At 39.2% G+C, this 14,130-nt stretch overlaps 1 protein-coding gene across 1 annotated transcript in view; it reads left to right on the top strand.

The window, feature by feature from the left end:
• The first annotated feature begins 2,843 nt into the window (after positions 1 to 2,843).
• LOC146001756 (uncharacterized) overlaps positions 2,844 to 14,130 on the top strand; it is a 222,365-nt gene continuing 211,078 nt past the window's right edge. The window contains exon 1 of the mRNA XM_083139468.1: positions 2,844 to 3,150. The gene's annotated coding sequence lies outside the window, so the exon portion shown is untranslated. The remainder of the gene's footprint in view (positions 3,151 to 14,130) is intronic.

Raw genomic sequence — 14,130 nt, 5'->3', positions numbered from 1 at the left:
TGCAATGACTGTAGACTACAAGAGGCATAATTCTAAATGCAAGCAATGCTTACATACAAGAAATTATTTTCCAGAATATAGTAGGGACACATTTTATGAACAGACGGAAACTTTTTCGGCACAATGGAACTTCCTATTTGAGGTAAAATGTGTAACAGAAAACAACATGGGTGACAAGTGGTTCTCTTGGGATATCAACACGGGTGATTATGGTGTGGTTTCTGTGGCATTAGGTTTTTGCTGAATACAGCATTAATTGTTTGACCGATTCACCTCATGCTCATGTTTAGTTAGCTTTTTACCTAAACGTGCAATAATAATTATTAATTTAAGTATTGTAATTGGTATTAATTTCATTTAATATAATTATTTGAATTTAAACATTATTATTATTATTATTATTATTATTTCTGAGACACTTGGTTCGGACCTCCCCCCCCCCCCCGAAACATATTTCTAGATACGTGCCTGGCATAAATATATTAATATTACGTTCGTCACGCGATTGTCATTCGGCTTAGTGAGACGTGTAGGATAAAATTGTATTTGGCGCTTGAGGAATAGCGTTCGGTACAGAAAACAAGTAACGTGGGCAATTAAAAACGAAGGCTTTGTTAAGTTTTTCCCAAGTAGTATTAATATTACAGGATTGTCATGTTTTCATGTGTAGTAATTATTAATGAAGTCATGTACTAAGTATTTATGTAGTTGTCCTCCGTTGCCGTGAGGTCCGACTGCGGGACGGCATGGGTGCACGCCTGGGTTCAGTCTCTCGGTTTTCGGTCTATGTATAGGACCGGTGGCAACCCACTATAGTGAGGAAATTGGGGAGCTACGAGTGAGTAGCGTAACCTGGTCACGGATATCTCCTGCAACGGCTGAAGCCTCGACGTGCTGACCCCACGTCACCCCGTTACCAGTTGAAGATATCCACACCTCTAGGCAGGATTGTGGCAGGGAAACTGGCAGTCGGGAGATAGGCCAAGGCCCTTCGAGGGCTGGAGAGCCACGGGTTATGTTCTGGTCATTTATGCAGTTGTGACTTTACCGGAAGTTTCGAAGGATAATTTTAATCTTTTTAATGATCAGTTAGGATATACTGTAGACTCTATCAATATCTCGATTTTAATGTGCAATTTGACTTCTTTAATCTTGTGTTCTTCTTAGGCCCTATAACTTTATGTATTGAAAGTTTTCACCTTCTCAACAACATCTCTCCACTTTTTCCTATCCCGGATGCTCTTCGTCCAATTCTTTACTTTCACGGCTTTCAAATATTTAATTATATCAACTTCCCATCGTTTCTTTGGCCAGCCAAAATTAGCAGAAATGTGACGTAAAGTAACGTAATCCAGTCAATCAATTTTATTATATTTGTAATATGCACTTATAATGTGTACAAATATTATAATATTTGTTACAATTTTGGAAGAGTCGAAATAAAACCATAATAACCAGTTTCAACCTTATTTTCGCAGCGTTTAATTTTGTGGTGTCCACTATATTAATTATTGTTCGGAATATGGCCCATTAATTTTTATTTGACGATACCACCCTCATTGTACAACTATTCGTTCATGCACAATCTATTTACTCTGCCCGTAGCCAGGATTTGTGAGTGTCCATTCATCAATTTCATCATTTGTAGTGTCGCAAATTAGCCAAAAGTGGCAGAAAAAACTAAGTAAAATAAAGCAACTCAATCAATCAACCGTAGCCAGGATTGTATTTCAGGGGGGGGAGGGCTCATCCCTTATCAGCAAAGTCGTCGCCAGTATTTGCAGAGAGAGGCAGGCGACTGATAAAACTTGATTACTACAAAAAATAATTATAATAATAATTATCACCATGGTTATAATTCTTATTTTATAATAATAACTATTATAAGTTATTAAAAATGCCTCGGTAGCTGTCGTTAGTGCGTCTGACCACGATGCGGGAGACCCGGCTTCGATCCTTGGCGGGGCAGAACCGGGATTTTTTCCACCTGCTCAAGCGGCTCGGCCGCTCACCCAGCATCGTATAAAGTGTGTACCTGGAGGAAACTCTGGGGGGTAAAGGAGGCCAGGGGCGTGGTGCTGATCACATCACCCTACCTTCGGCCGTGATCAAGAAAGACTGGGACCCTAACTCCACATCCCCTATACGCCATGATGGCGTGGTGCAAGGCACTGGGGAGCACTTTATTTTATAAGTTATTAAAATTAAACAAATTTTATTCCTAATTTATTGCTGTTGTTGTTATCATTATTATTATTATTATTATTATTAAGATTATTATTATATATACTGCACCGTATGAGTGAATATCCAACACAAGTGTTGTCCATTACTTTTCTTACATTTTGTACAGTTGGGTGTGCTGAAATTCATAGTTATTGTATCTTGTTATTAACTTTACGCATTCTATTAAAAAAAGCTTAATAAGTTAGGGACAAATTTTACTCATAAAATTTATATTGTGTGACCTCTCACAAAGAAAACCATAAATTTTGGGAACTGTGGATCCATTTGTTTTTCGGAATAAATGGTAGAATATGAACACATAACCTGGTTCCTCTATCATGCATTAATCGTTTTTCAACATAATGTTTAATTCTGCTAAGGAAGTAAAATGAATGACGCTATTTAAATTAGATATTTGTAGGATTTCCAGGGGAGCTTCAGCCCCTTGGCTACGTGCCTGTATCTACTCAAAGACTGGATTCTTCCTTCCTGCACTGAGAAGAGTAGATAATCGACTGCAGACAGAATTCAATGTCACGGGCTAGCGTGAGAAAGTTGCGCGCGCAGCTTACGGCACGCGACGGATACGATTTCGTTCCCTGCCACAAGGCCAGCCCAGTCCGTGTGCTACCGGTGCGAGGGAGATACGATGGGTGCAGCTGGTCCGATGCCTGCAACCGCGTGCCTTTAGCGCAGTAGTGGGAGTTCGAGACTCGTGTAACTGAAGAAAAGTTTACCTAGCGACCTTGTTTAGTGTAAAGGAAGTTGTGTGTGTGAATAATCGTGAAACAAATACAGTATAATCATTTTCGCAGAGTGATAAGAAGATATGACAGTGGCTTTTCTTTTCAGTATGACACCTTTACATTCCTAAATCGTCTGTATTTGATTTCCCCCCCTACTTCAGGAAACAAGAGTTACAAGGTAAGACCTTTCTCATATTATACTTATTGTAGACAAATTTCCGAAGCTATTGCTGCATGTACACATAAGTGTTTTCATAAGTTTTACTTTTGACGAGATCCGGGGAAAATATGCAATGTTACGTTGCAAACACTCCTTTCTAGTTTCCTGTACTTTTCGGTGAAACATCATTTATAGCAAAGACTGGGCCCTCCGTTGTGCCGTACTTACAATGTTGCTTTAAGTGTTCTTATCGAATGTACAGATGTTAAATACATGAGACAGGTATCCTTCCCAACGATTTGTCATCTATGTTGGGAGACGATATCAGTATTTTTGCTTTTTGAGAAGAGCTGGTTTCTTCCACTGTTTCTGACGTAGTTTTTAAACTATCCTTAATGTGTTGTTTGTCCTATGCAGGTCCATTTACAACTTACAATTTTAACCTTTCCCAAAGGGATTTTTCTACACCCCTTTTTTAATTTGAGGTAAGGATGTTAGATTAGGGGATCTTCCCCTCATACGCTGAAGGGTGAAAATTGCCAAACGCACCCAAAATTTTTAAATCAAGCAATCAATCTGTGAAACAAAAGAGTGGATAATGATCCATTCACAAATCTGTACCAGACACAATTTTCGAAATAACTTCTTACGACACTTTTGGAAAATAAAATATGATGTTCATTTGAATTAAATATAAGCTTATCGCTAACTTAGAGATTCATTTACATTCCTTTCTTGCACTGCAAATGTAGTACGTCTGTGCAGTTAGGACTGAACGGAACCTTACTTCAAAACATCGATTGAAGCTCCAGTGCAAGGTCATTTCGAATTGGAGCGGTTTCAAGTTCTATTCTTCCACTGTTCGTCCCATCGGGTGGTCTATACATTACGTATAAGTAGGACGCTAAAAATGAGAACGACATACCAGAAGCGAATGGGGCGGAATACCCTTGTTGCAATGGACGCATTGAAGGGCGCCCGCAAGTGTCCCCCTCTCGCCCTGCAATATCTGCGAAAAGTTCATGAAATTCGAATAGTGAAATTGTATCAAAATTTTATTACACAGAATATTGTTTTCTGCGATATACAGGTTGTCAGTTGCAGCAATTAAATGCCATGGCCAACAAAATAACAAGAGGCATTAGAATCATGTTGATGCCGTAACTAAGGGGTGTGCGGGACGGAGAAAGTTTGCTCGAGACTGAATTGGGAACGGAATATTAATAATGCGGACATTCGGGACGGAAAAAAAATCTGTATTTCCAGATCATGTCGGAAAATTTTCGAAAAGTTCCGATGCGGTGAATTACACACTATTTCCCCTTCAAATGAATTTTTTTTCACTTCTGGAATGAAAACTGTTAATTTCAAGAAATTTCAACCACTAATAGTGCAGAAAATATAAAAAAGTAACCACTTTTAAATAAGATATTTTGAAATTTCTCGTGTGTTCGGTATCTGACCTTGTTATTTCACACACCGTCATTTTGAATTATTACCTTTTCAGTATCCTTCGGCACAGTGGCGCCGATTGGGTTCCAAATCCGGGGGGCGGGGGCAAGGTGCTAAAACTGGGGGGCAAAGACAGTATCTTTCCCTCTGTAGATAAGGTTTAGAATATTGCGGGGGCAAAATATGCGAAAAGTGGGGGACAACTGCCGCCCCTCACCCCGCACCCTAATCGCTGCCACTGCGTTCGGCATGTAAAAACATGAGTCAGAGGTACCATGAAGGACCGTAAGTGGTCTGTTTTGATAGCTTTGCATTGTGAAAAAGTACAAAAGGGCATAGAGCTGTTCATCAACAAAGTGATAAATGATTTTGGAAAGGAAGCAAGGCGAATCCAATTTCTATTTAAATAGTAGACACTAGTCTGAACTTGTATACAACACCAAAGAATTTTGATTTGTAAACTAGTAGTAGTAGTAATAATAATAAAAGTGTGTGTGACTGAAGGGTAAAGTATGAAATCTCTGCCCCATCTGAGAAGAAATCCTGCGGGCACCCTTGGACGCAGTCACCAAAGTAGACTGTACTTGTCAAAGAGAGTGAAGGCGCCAAAGAAACGAGTGGGCAGAGGGAGGTGGGGAATATTCTATTTCTAGAGGGGCAATCGCATTTTTTGTGCACCAAAATACTTCTAAAATGCATATTTCGGCTAAAAGCAAATTTATTTACCTACTTTCCCTAGTTTGCTGGAGGCGTGGCGCTTGCCTCTCTGGTGTCTCACGGACGTCTAATGAAATCTTGAAGTGTCAATACTTCGTTTATTTAATGCTGTCAGTTTCCTATAGATTAGAATTATGTAAGAACACACATGAAATTGATTGTGCCGACTTTCTTGGCGGAGTATAGAACAAATCGCGCTGCGACACCAGGACTCCTGGGTTCGAATCCCTGCCCGGTCTAGGCATGGGAGTTGTTTGCGAGTGTCCCTTCATTAATTTCATCGTATCATTACTCATATTTATGATCGCTATTAGCCAATAGTGGTAGAAAAGTGACAAAATATAACCAAAATCAATCAATCAATGAAACCGATTGAGTTTCGCATATTTTTCTTTCTTGCTTAGGGCACTAATGTTGCCCGTGGTGGCTACGAAGCCAGGGATGATCCTAGGATGAAATCCTAGAGAAGGCACGATTATGACGTTGAATGTTTAACAAGTCGCGTGTGGTGATGAATAGCAGTAGATGAAATTGGCATGGACATCGCCAGTATTTTTAGGTGATCAAGTCATCGATATTGTAATCAGTAGAAATACGCGTAATAAGCAATGTTAATATGTATTATTATTAAGTAAACATATTAAACTCTTATTTCATTGACAATATATTGGCACATATTTGGCCAACTCATTTTCCCTTTGTTTCATATTTTCTATTGCCTATTGTCAAATGAATAGTTATTAAGTTTTATTAAATTTCACACATCTCATAGAAGGAAAAAAATATTTGAAAGTACATTAAATACATCAGTCATAAAGGTATGACCTCTCGGATAAAAATTCAATTTTCGGAATTTTTGAAAGCCGTGAAATTTGGATTAACTGACAGCATTTGAAACATGAAATTGTGAGGTAGTTTTACGTTCAATTTTCCGAAATATAACTCTATTTGTTTGGGTGTTCTGCTGGAATAGTAATTCATTCAACTTTATTTATGTTATCGACTCCTTATATGTTTGAATGAGTTAATATGTCATAGATGCAGTGAATCCCCGATGACTGATGGTAACATCCTTTCCCGGGTTCGTTACCCGGTGGAGGCACATAGTGTTTCGGATCTCATTCTAAACTGTAGGTCCAGTCCCGATTAGCCTATCTGTTCATCAAGTGGAGTTACAGCATCGATGGAATGAGACGATTGCTCAGTTGAAGGGAAGGAATCCCAAATCGAATTCCGGCAGTGCCATCGCGTTGTAAACATCGGTCTCCTCTGCAAGAGTCCTAAAACAAACCGTCGCCTTGTAAATCACATCGCTGCTTTTAACCCTGGCAGTGAAGCAGTGGCAGTTACGTAATCACTTTTAACTACGAGAGAACGGAAACTCTCAACCTGTGCGAGCAGTATTGTCACGCACCGCGCGAAAGAATTTCATTTTGTTTGGCTGCGGTTGATCAGCATGTCTCCGCTTCTTGCCGCAATTTTATTGTCCAACATTTTTAGATGACCTTCCTACCAAATCGTGGGAATTTAATACATATTAAAATTCAGCTATTTTAAAGTTATTTTCGTCCAAGATTCTGTTTAGTACAACCAGTGGCATATACAAGAATATCATTTGTGAGGGGCGATTTTCCTGCGGAAGTTCATTCTATTACAATATATTATAGCACTACTCCATACTCTACATTGATTAACTTGCACAGGTTGAAAATAGGGACACTGGGTCCGTATCACTGTTAAGTGAAGGATGTTTAATATGTTCTTATATCATTATTATATATCTGTTGTGATAAATTTAACGTTGTAATAATACGACGAAAAGTGGGGAGAAGAAAAAACAAGGATACTTTCTGCAATCACGTTGCCCCTTTTGATCCAAGAAAACTTAAAAATATACCAAAAGCGTTATGGTTATTTATTTATTTTAATTTTGGTTTGAAATTTAGATATTGGCAGACGACCTCAATACAGAATTAGGGATAAATAATAATAATTATGATAATTGACATTTGGAATTACAGTATATACAAAATAGGACTATCCACAATGTTTTAGATGAATGAAATAAAGGACAGCTTACATAGATAAAATATAGATTAGATATAATGTGTGCGAAAATCTAGGCTAGGCATTTGGAAGGGGCGAACGCTCCCCCCCCCCCTCTCCTATGGATCCGCGCCTAGTGCAACAAAGATTTTCCCTCAATTTGTATTTTGTTATTTCACCTTGCATATCTACTGGTTTTGGTTGGTTTCGGGTTGAAAAGAATTATTATTGATTTGATTTATTTTACTTCGCTTTTTGTGCCACTTTTGGCTAATTTGCGAAGATGGAGATAAGTGATGATGAAATTGATGAATGGACAAAAGGGGGGGGACCCCCGAAAGATGCCCAACCTCTATCCGCATACATTCAGGGGTATGCGCTTATCGTCCTGGTGCCTTTAAATCAAAACCAAAATCCGTATCCTCGGAATTGTGGTTCCACCGTTTTTCTTGTGTTCTTTATTTATTTAATTTTGATTTACAAAGGTTGATTCTTTTACGATACATGATGATATGGTTTATTTGTTTGTGTCTGAAGTTGTTCTGATGTCCGGGACAAATTAAACCCACTTTAAACTGTATGTCCAGTCCCGATTATCCTTACTGTGCATAAAGTGGACTTAAAACAACAAATCAATCAATCAGTACTCATGAAGTATTTCGCGGTTGCACACTAGACGAAGCTGCAATTTTTTTCATATGTATGAATCCTTCTTGAAATTCTGATTTGTCTAGTATAATGGCGTATTTAGTATTTTTTTTTCTTATTTTCGTTAACTTAACGAATGTGGTCAAATTCAGCAACGGTTGGCGAAATGGTAGTAGAAAAAATTGGTAATAGATAAATTAGATTAGTAGTTACACATACTAGTTAGAAAATATGGTTTCTAACAAAACACACTATTTTTTTTCACCGCTGGTAAGATTGCGGTTACAATGTTGCAATACGTTGATCCAACTATGACTAAGAGAGATTAGATGCAGAGAGTACTTTTGGTGACGTCTTGGGCATGGTGACCTTGACTGTGAGTGCAGTATGGAACATGTGGGAAGGAAAGTGTTTCTGAATGCCTAGTGCGACTGTTAGGCGAAATGCCAATAGCACGCTAGCTTCTGGCACGTCAATTGGGTCGTTGACTTTCGTATCCGGATGTGGACATGCTTCTGATTCTATTGCGCACTTTATTTCAGCGTGGGTCGATCATCCTGTGAAAGTAAATGGAAACAAATGGGTCATCATCTGTGGCAGAAAGGTACGCGAGGATCGGTTCCCACGTTTCGTTTCTTTAAAACTAGGGCTGAGCCCATGTTGATACTTGTATAATTCCAGTTTAAAATAATGAAGGTTAGTTACCGAGTCATACTAGCTCATCATATCACACCCCTTTAATAACATTAACTCCTAAATTATTCTCAGGTGGCATTCTAAGACTTTAAAATGTCTTTTGACATTTGGTATGTTTTTTGAATAAACTTTTCTCTAGACACACGGGATGTAAACGTTAGAAGACTTTTTAAAGGGTTACAGTTACACCAAAAAATCGGTGGATTGTGGCTTGTTTTTCAGTTTCATGTAAACACTATTAGTTCTTGTCGTTTGGGTTGATAAGAGAAAGAGGAAAGTGGCAGTTATTAAGAATAACGCTCATCTGGCCGGTTATATTTATGCCTTACACTCCCTTATTTTCTGTTGTTTGCAACAAAAACAAGTCGCTGAGTTATCGGCCTGTACCATCACCTACATGGAAACTGGTGTGATTCTGCAATCCAGGTAGCATTTCAACCCTTCCTTTTTCCGTCGTCCAGTGCTTACACAACCATGTGAATATCAGCAACAGCAAGGACGTATTAGAGGGGGTCCAGAGGGTTCTGACGCCCCCCCTTCCTGAAAGCCTTAAGTACTGAAATTGAATAATGACTATATGCTTTTTTTTTTAACATTTTTTGTATAATCCAAGGTAATTTGGTACCCTTGACCTTCTGTAGAGTCCGCGTGCATTCGGAACATCTCCAGCTGACTGCGCGAGTCTAGCCAGCGAACCTAAATACCAATGTACAGCGTGAGCAATAGAGTTTGCTATAGGCGCAGAGTAGAGATGCCGTCAGCGGTTCACTTCTTGATTGGAGGCGTCGGCAGTTATGACTCGCTCCCAAGGTGCAAGCGCAGAACGGCCAGAGCTGTTACGGAAATAATCTCACTCTACCCCCTAGAGAAAGTGAAATATCTTGCACGGTTTATGAAGATTTTGTTACTTATGAACGTTTTCAGTCATTTTTAGCTCATGGAAATGTGTTATTGTGAAGTAAAGTACGTCTGTTACCTTAGCATGTTACTTTAGTGTCAAGCAGAACAGTCAGAAGCCTTCGCACAAGTGAATGTAGCACCCAAAACAACATTTCACAACAGCAGCTATAATTTTACGTGGCTAGGTTAGGATTACTAGGCTTGGTATTGATAGTTATTCTCGACGTGTTCTTTCGCTATTTTAAGTTGCACACAAACAAATTTTGCTAACATAAAGCTGCGAAAGTACTCCGAAATGGCATATATTTACTTACGTGGGCCACACTTTGGTATCAAATATCTCCGTTTTTTGTACTTTCCTAACGCTGGAACCACTTTTATGCTAAGTAAAATATTCAGATCTGTGGATAAAAAAAAATCAGAGTAAGTCTCGAGGGGGCGCAGTGGGTCAACGGCCTCGGTTATTTATATCTGCGAACTTATTGGAAGGCAAGGATTACATTTGGATCATACAGGTTTTGAAGGCCATTATCAAAGATAATTTATGCACACTGCTACTTATAATAATATGCATAAAATATTAATCAGGAACTTTACTTTGTCTACTGGATTTAACATACTTTTTTGTTAATCAATAAATATCTAATTCTTTATGCATTTGACATTACTTTCCTAGCCAGGGCAGTTATTTTTTTATATTTTTTTTCGAAATTATCTTCACCTAAGTTAGATAATGAATACGTGCTGTTATATATGTAATAATAACAATACATTATTAATTAATTTAATCATTTATATTATTATATCGGAGACCTTGTTCGGACCCCTCCCCCACCGAAATATATTTCTAAATGTGTGCCTGAGCAACAGGAGGCCAGGTGTCCAAGGATATAAGTGACAATTTTATTTTGTTGTTCCCGGATTACATCCAGTGAAAGCGACCGAGTAAAATGAATGGGGAAGCAAAGGGGCGAACATATGCAGTCACATACGTGTGCAGATTCAGAATTTTTCTCGTAGGACAATAGAATATGCTGTCAAATACGATAGTACAGCTTGTGACATGGCGCAGATGCCGGCATTTTCGTACCAATACGTCTCGCTTATTTACACATATCTTTAGCATGTAGACAATTATGTTTATATTGCATAACGAGTACGAACTTGTGTTATAAGAGTTGTTTAAAGTTGTTCACGCGCTATATCGGCCCATAGACAAGACGAACACACTGTGTGTAATATTGAGAATATAACAACACAGGCCCTATGTATACCGTATATGTGTGTAATGGGGAAGGGCAGGAGGGTGTATGTGCATACGGGGCCTACAGAATACGCTGTATTGACAAATTGAGTTGCTAGAACAAGAGCGAAAGAGAATAAGCGCGAAAGGGATTTTTTTATTTATTTATTAAAGAAATGATGCCACAGAACATTGTTCCAATGAGGCATAGGATACATACATTTTGTGCATTACATATATTTGTGCATTATACTTGTGCATTACATATATTTTTGGATAACATAAATTGTTTCACTAATTACTATATAGACGAACCACTCACTCCTTTCTCCGCTGACCCAGTAAGGCTCTTTTGAATGATTGAAGTGACAGACTGTTTATATCAACGCTCGGATCATTTGCTAGGACTTCATTATAAGTTTTACCCATTTTCCACGTTGTTTCCGCGGTTAATCAGTTTGGCGGTTGTGCCTTGCACGGTTATTCCTTCGCGGTTATTACGTTCGCGTTTAATCCGTTTCGCGCTTAATCTTTTCGCTCTTTCTCCTTTGCTCTTGTTCCGTTCGCGCTTACACAGTTTCGCTCTAATTCCTTTCGCGCTTAATCCGTTTCGTTGTTATTCCTGTCGCGTTTAATTCTGTGTTGCGTTTCGCGGTTGTGCTCTCTCGCGGTTATTCCACTACCTCACTATTTTGCTTGAAGTTGATTCTCAAGCATCATTAGCCTTTGCTAATGCACGCACTGTATAACTAGGTGTACTGTTTCTTCACAAATTGTGAAATTGGGGACCCCAGGTTTGATTCCTTATGGAGGAACGTTGATCCTCAAAAATGTTGCTAAACATTTTCCACCAAAAAGAGAAAAAAACTGTCGAACATAGAGGTTGATGTAAAGAGGACAGAAACTTTCTATATGGCTATACCTAGTTGTCTTGACTCGTACGTAATCATTCCTTTCAGAAACACCACGTGTCCTCTCCCAGCAAAATCTTTAGCGGTAGTAACATTTAATAAATTCCTAAGTACTATACAAAAAAGTAATTTGTGGGTAATAGTTCATTTATTTATATACTTAATTTATTGGGGGCAGGGTCGATTGGGGCATCCGTCTCCCGCCCCCGCTAATACAATCACATACTCCTTATGTAATCAAACCGTAACATGGGGTTTCATGTGACGTCAGCATGCGCATAGCCACCATGTTTACGGCCAATTTTATGTGTCGCTTGCAAGGAAATATCCACCACGTAGTGTTCGTTACGTCTGCACCAACTGAACGTTTGTTTTATATCACGAATGTCTGTTTAGTATCTCCACCCGCCCGCTTGAATTCTGTATGCTTAGAACTGCCGGCCCCCGTGACGAAGTGGTTAGAACATCGCGCTACGACGCCAGGGGTCCCGGGTTCGTATCCCGGCTTGCGCATGGGTGTTTCATCATATCTTCACTCATCCTCATCTTCGCAATTAGACAAAAGTGGCAGAAAAGCTATATAAAATAAACCAAATCAATAAGCTTATAAGAAATGGCCTTAATCATGGTTCCTCCAAGTCACAATGCAACAGTGACGTAGGTGAAATACACCTGTACTGTTTCTTCAGAGTTTGAATATCGTGATATCAAGAATATAGTTGAACATAAATCTTGTATAGAATGAAAAATGATGGAAAGTTAGTGTATTGTAATATACGTATACTTAACAGTAAATTGCCAGCGTGTATGAAACTGGAATTGAAGGTTATTTGGCAGAAGCGTCTTATATCTGCACACGAGGAAACATCAACCAACATCATTCTGTTTCATTAATTTCTGAGACAAGGTTTTCTTGCCTTGTACGGTATCATCCTTGAATGCTAGTTTTCCTTCATGATCTCTTCACATCTGTTTCCTGTGGAAGAATACATGAATTGAAACAAAGGAACATGCCCCTTATTTCATACAAGCATTACTTACGACAAATCACCTGCGCCCAGAAAAAAATATCCGGAAAAATTTTGACAGGGCCATAATAATTTTCATTACACGAGATTGACCTGATTGGAATAAAGGACTAACATTTTAGAACAATTTTCAACAATTATGCACTTTCAATGCAGAAATTTCGTAATCCCTGACTTTTGTTGAGCACGAGAGCAGAGTCGTAAGTGGGGGAAATTTCCATCCCGATCTATACCGCGTTTGTTACAACCTGTCCCGGTTCCCGCGCTAGTTGCTCCCTGGCTTTTCTCGGTGCTGGGGAAAGTCAAAGCCAGGCAGCCAATTAAAATACGCAACGTCGCAACAGCGTCTACGTAAGCGCCTCTCTTCTGGCTTCTATTCGCTCCTCGCTGCCCAGCAGACGATTTTTTCCTCGTTTCTCATTGGCACCGAAACTGTCGAGCGCTCCCTAGCGCGGGAAAGGGGACAGGTTGTAACAAACGCGGTATAGTTCTAACATTTCTATACGGCGCACGCTTTTAGAAGGAACATGAGTTCAGCCAATACACAGCCAGTGCTGTCGCGCTGTTGCCAAACTTACTACTAGCAGAAGGGAAACAGAGAATTTGCTGTGTCCAATATTCAGCTTTTTATGGGTATAATGCATGCACGTGATATTTGAGTACAATGAAATATATAGTGAAGAATTCTACAGAGGATTATATCACTGCAGCATATAAGAGAAACTCGTACCTGAAAGAAGTTTGAAGGTATTTTATTTATTGTAGAGGAACTGCAAGGCCATCATCATCGCTCTCGTTTCTGATTTCTGGCATGTTTCCCAGGAGATTTGAATAGTGGTTCAACGATTTCTGTGGTAGATACTGTTTTATAATGCGCACCACAGTATGCACACATACACCACACGCTTTAGCCGTAAGTTCTAGACTCTGAGAAAACGCTGTTTCAGCACGCACGTCTTGGAAACGCCAATTCCTTGAAGTAAGAATAAGATTTAAAACTAAGATTTCTGTCATGTGAACGTAATACGAGTACCCTTGGTGCCTGTGCTACTGGTACGTACTAGGTTTCGAGAGCGACATTATTAATTTGATTTGATTTGCTTTATTTCACTTTGCTTTTCTGTCACTTTTGGCTAATTGCGAAGATGGGAATGAGTGATGATATAATGAAATTGATGAAGGGACGTTCATAAACATCCAGGCCAGGATTCGAACCGGGACTCCTGCCGTCCTAAAGAGATATGCTAACCACTCCACAATCACGCCGGCGCGACATTATTAAATAACACTCACGCAATACACAAGCTATTGCACAACTATCGAGCATAAGGGCTGTATTGCAGAACGCGCTACAACG

Source organism: Lepisma saccharinum, chromosome 17 (genome assembly GCF_977018435.1).
Source record: "Lepisma saccharinum chromosome 17, izLepSacc3.1, whole genome shotgun sequence".
NCBI classification, from domain to species: domain Eukaryota; kingdom Metazoa; phylum Arthropoda; class Insecta; order Zygentoma; family Lepismatidae; genus Lepisma; species Lepisma saccharinum.
Note: the sequence above shows the minus strand (reverse complement) of the source record. Positions and strands in the feature narration are given on the sequence as shown.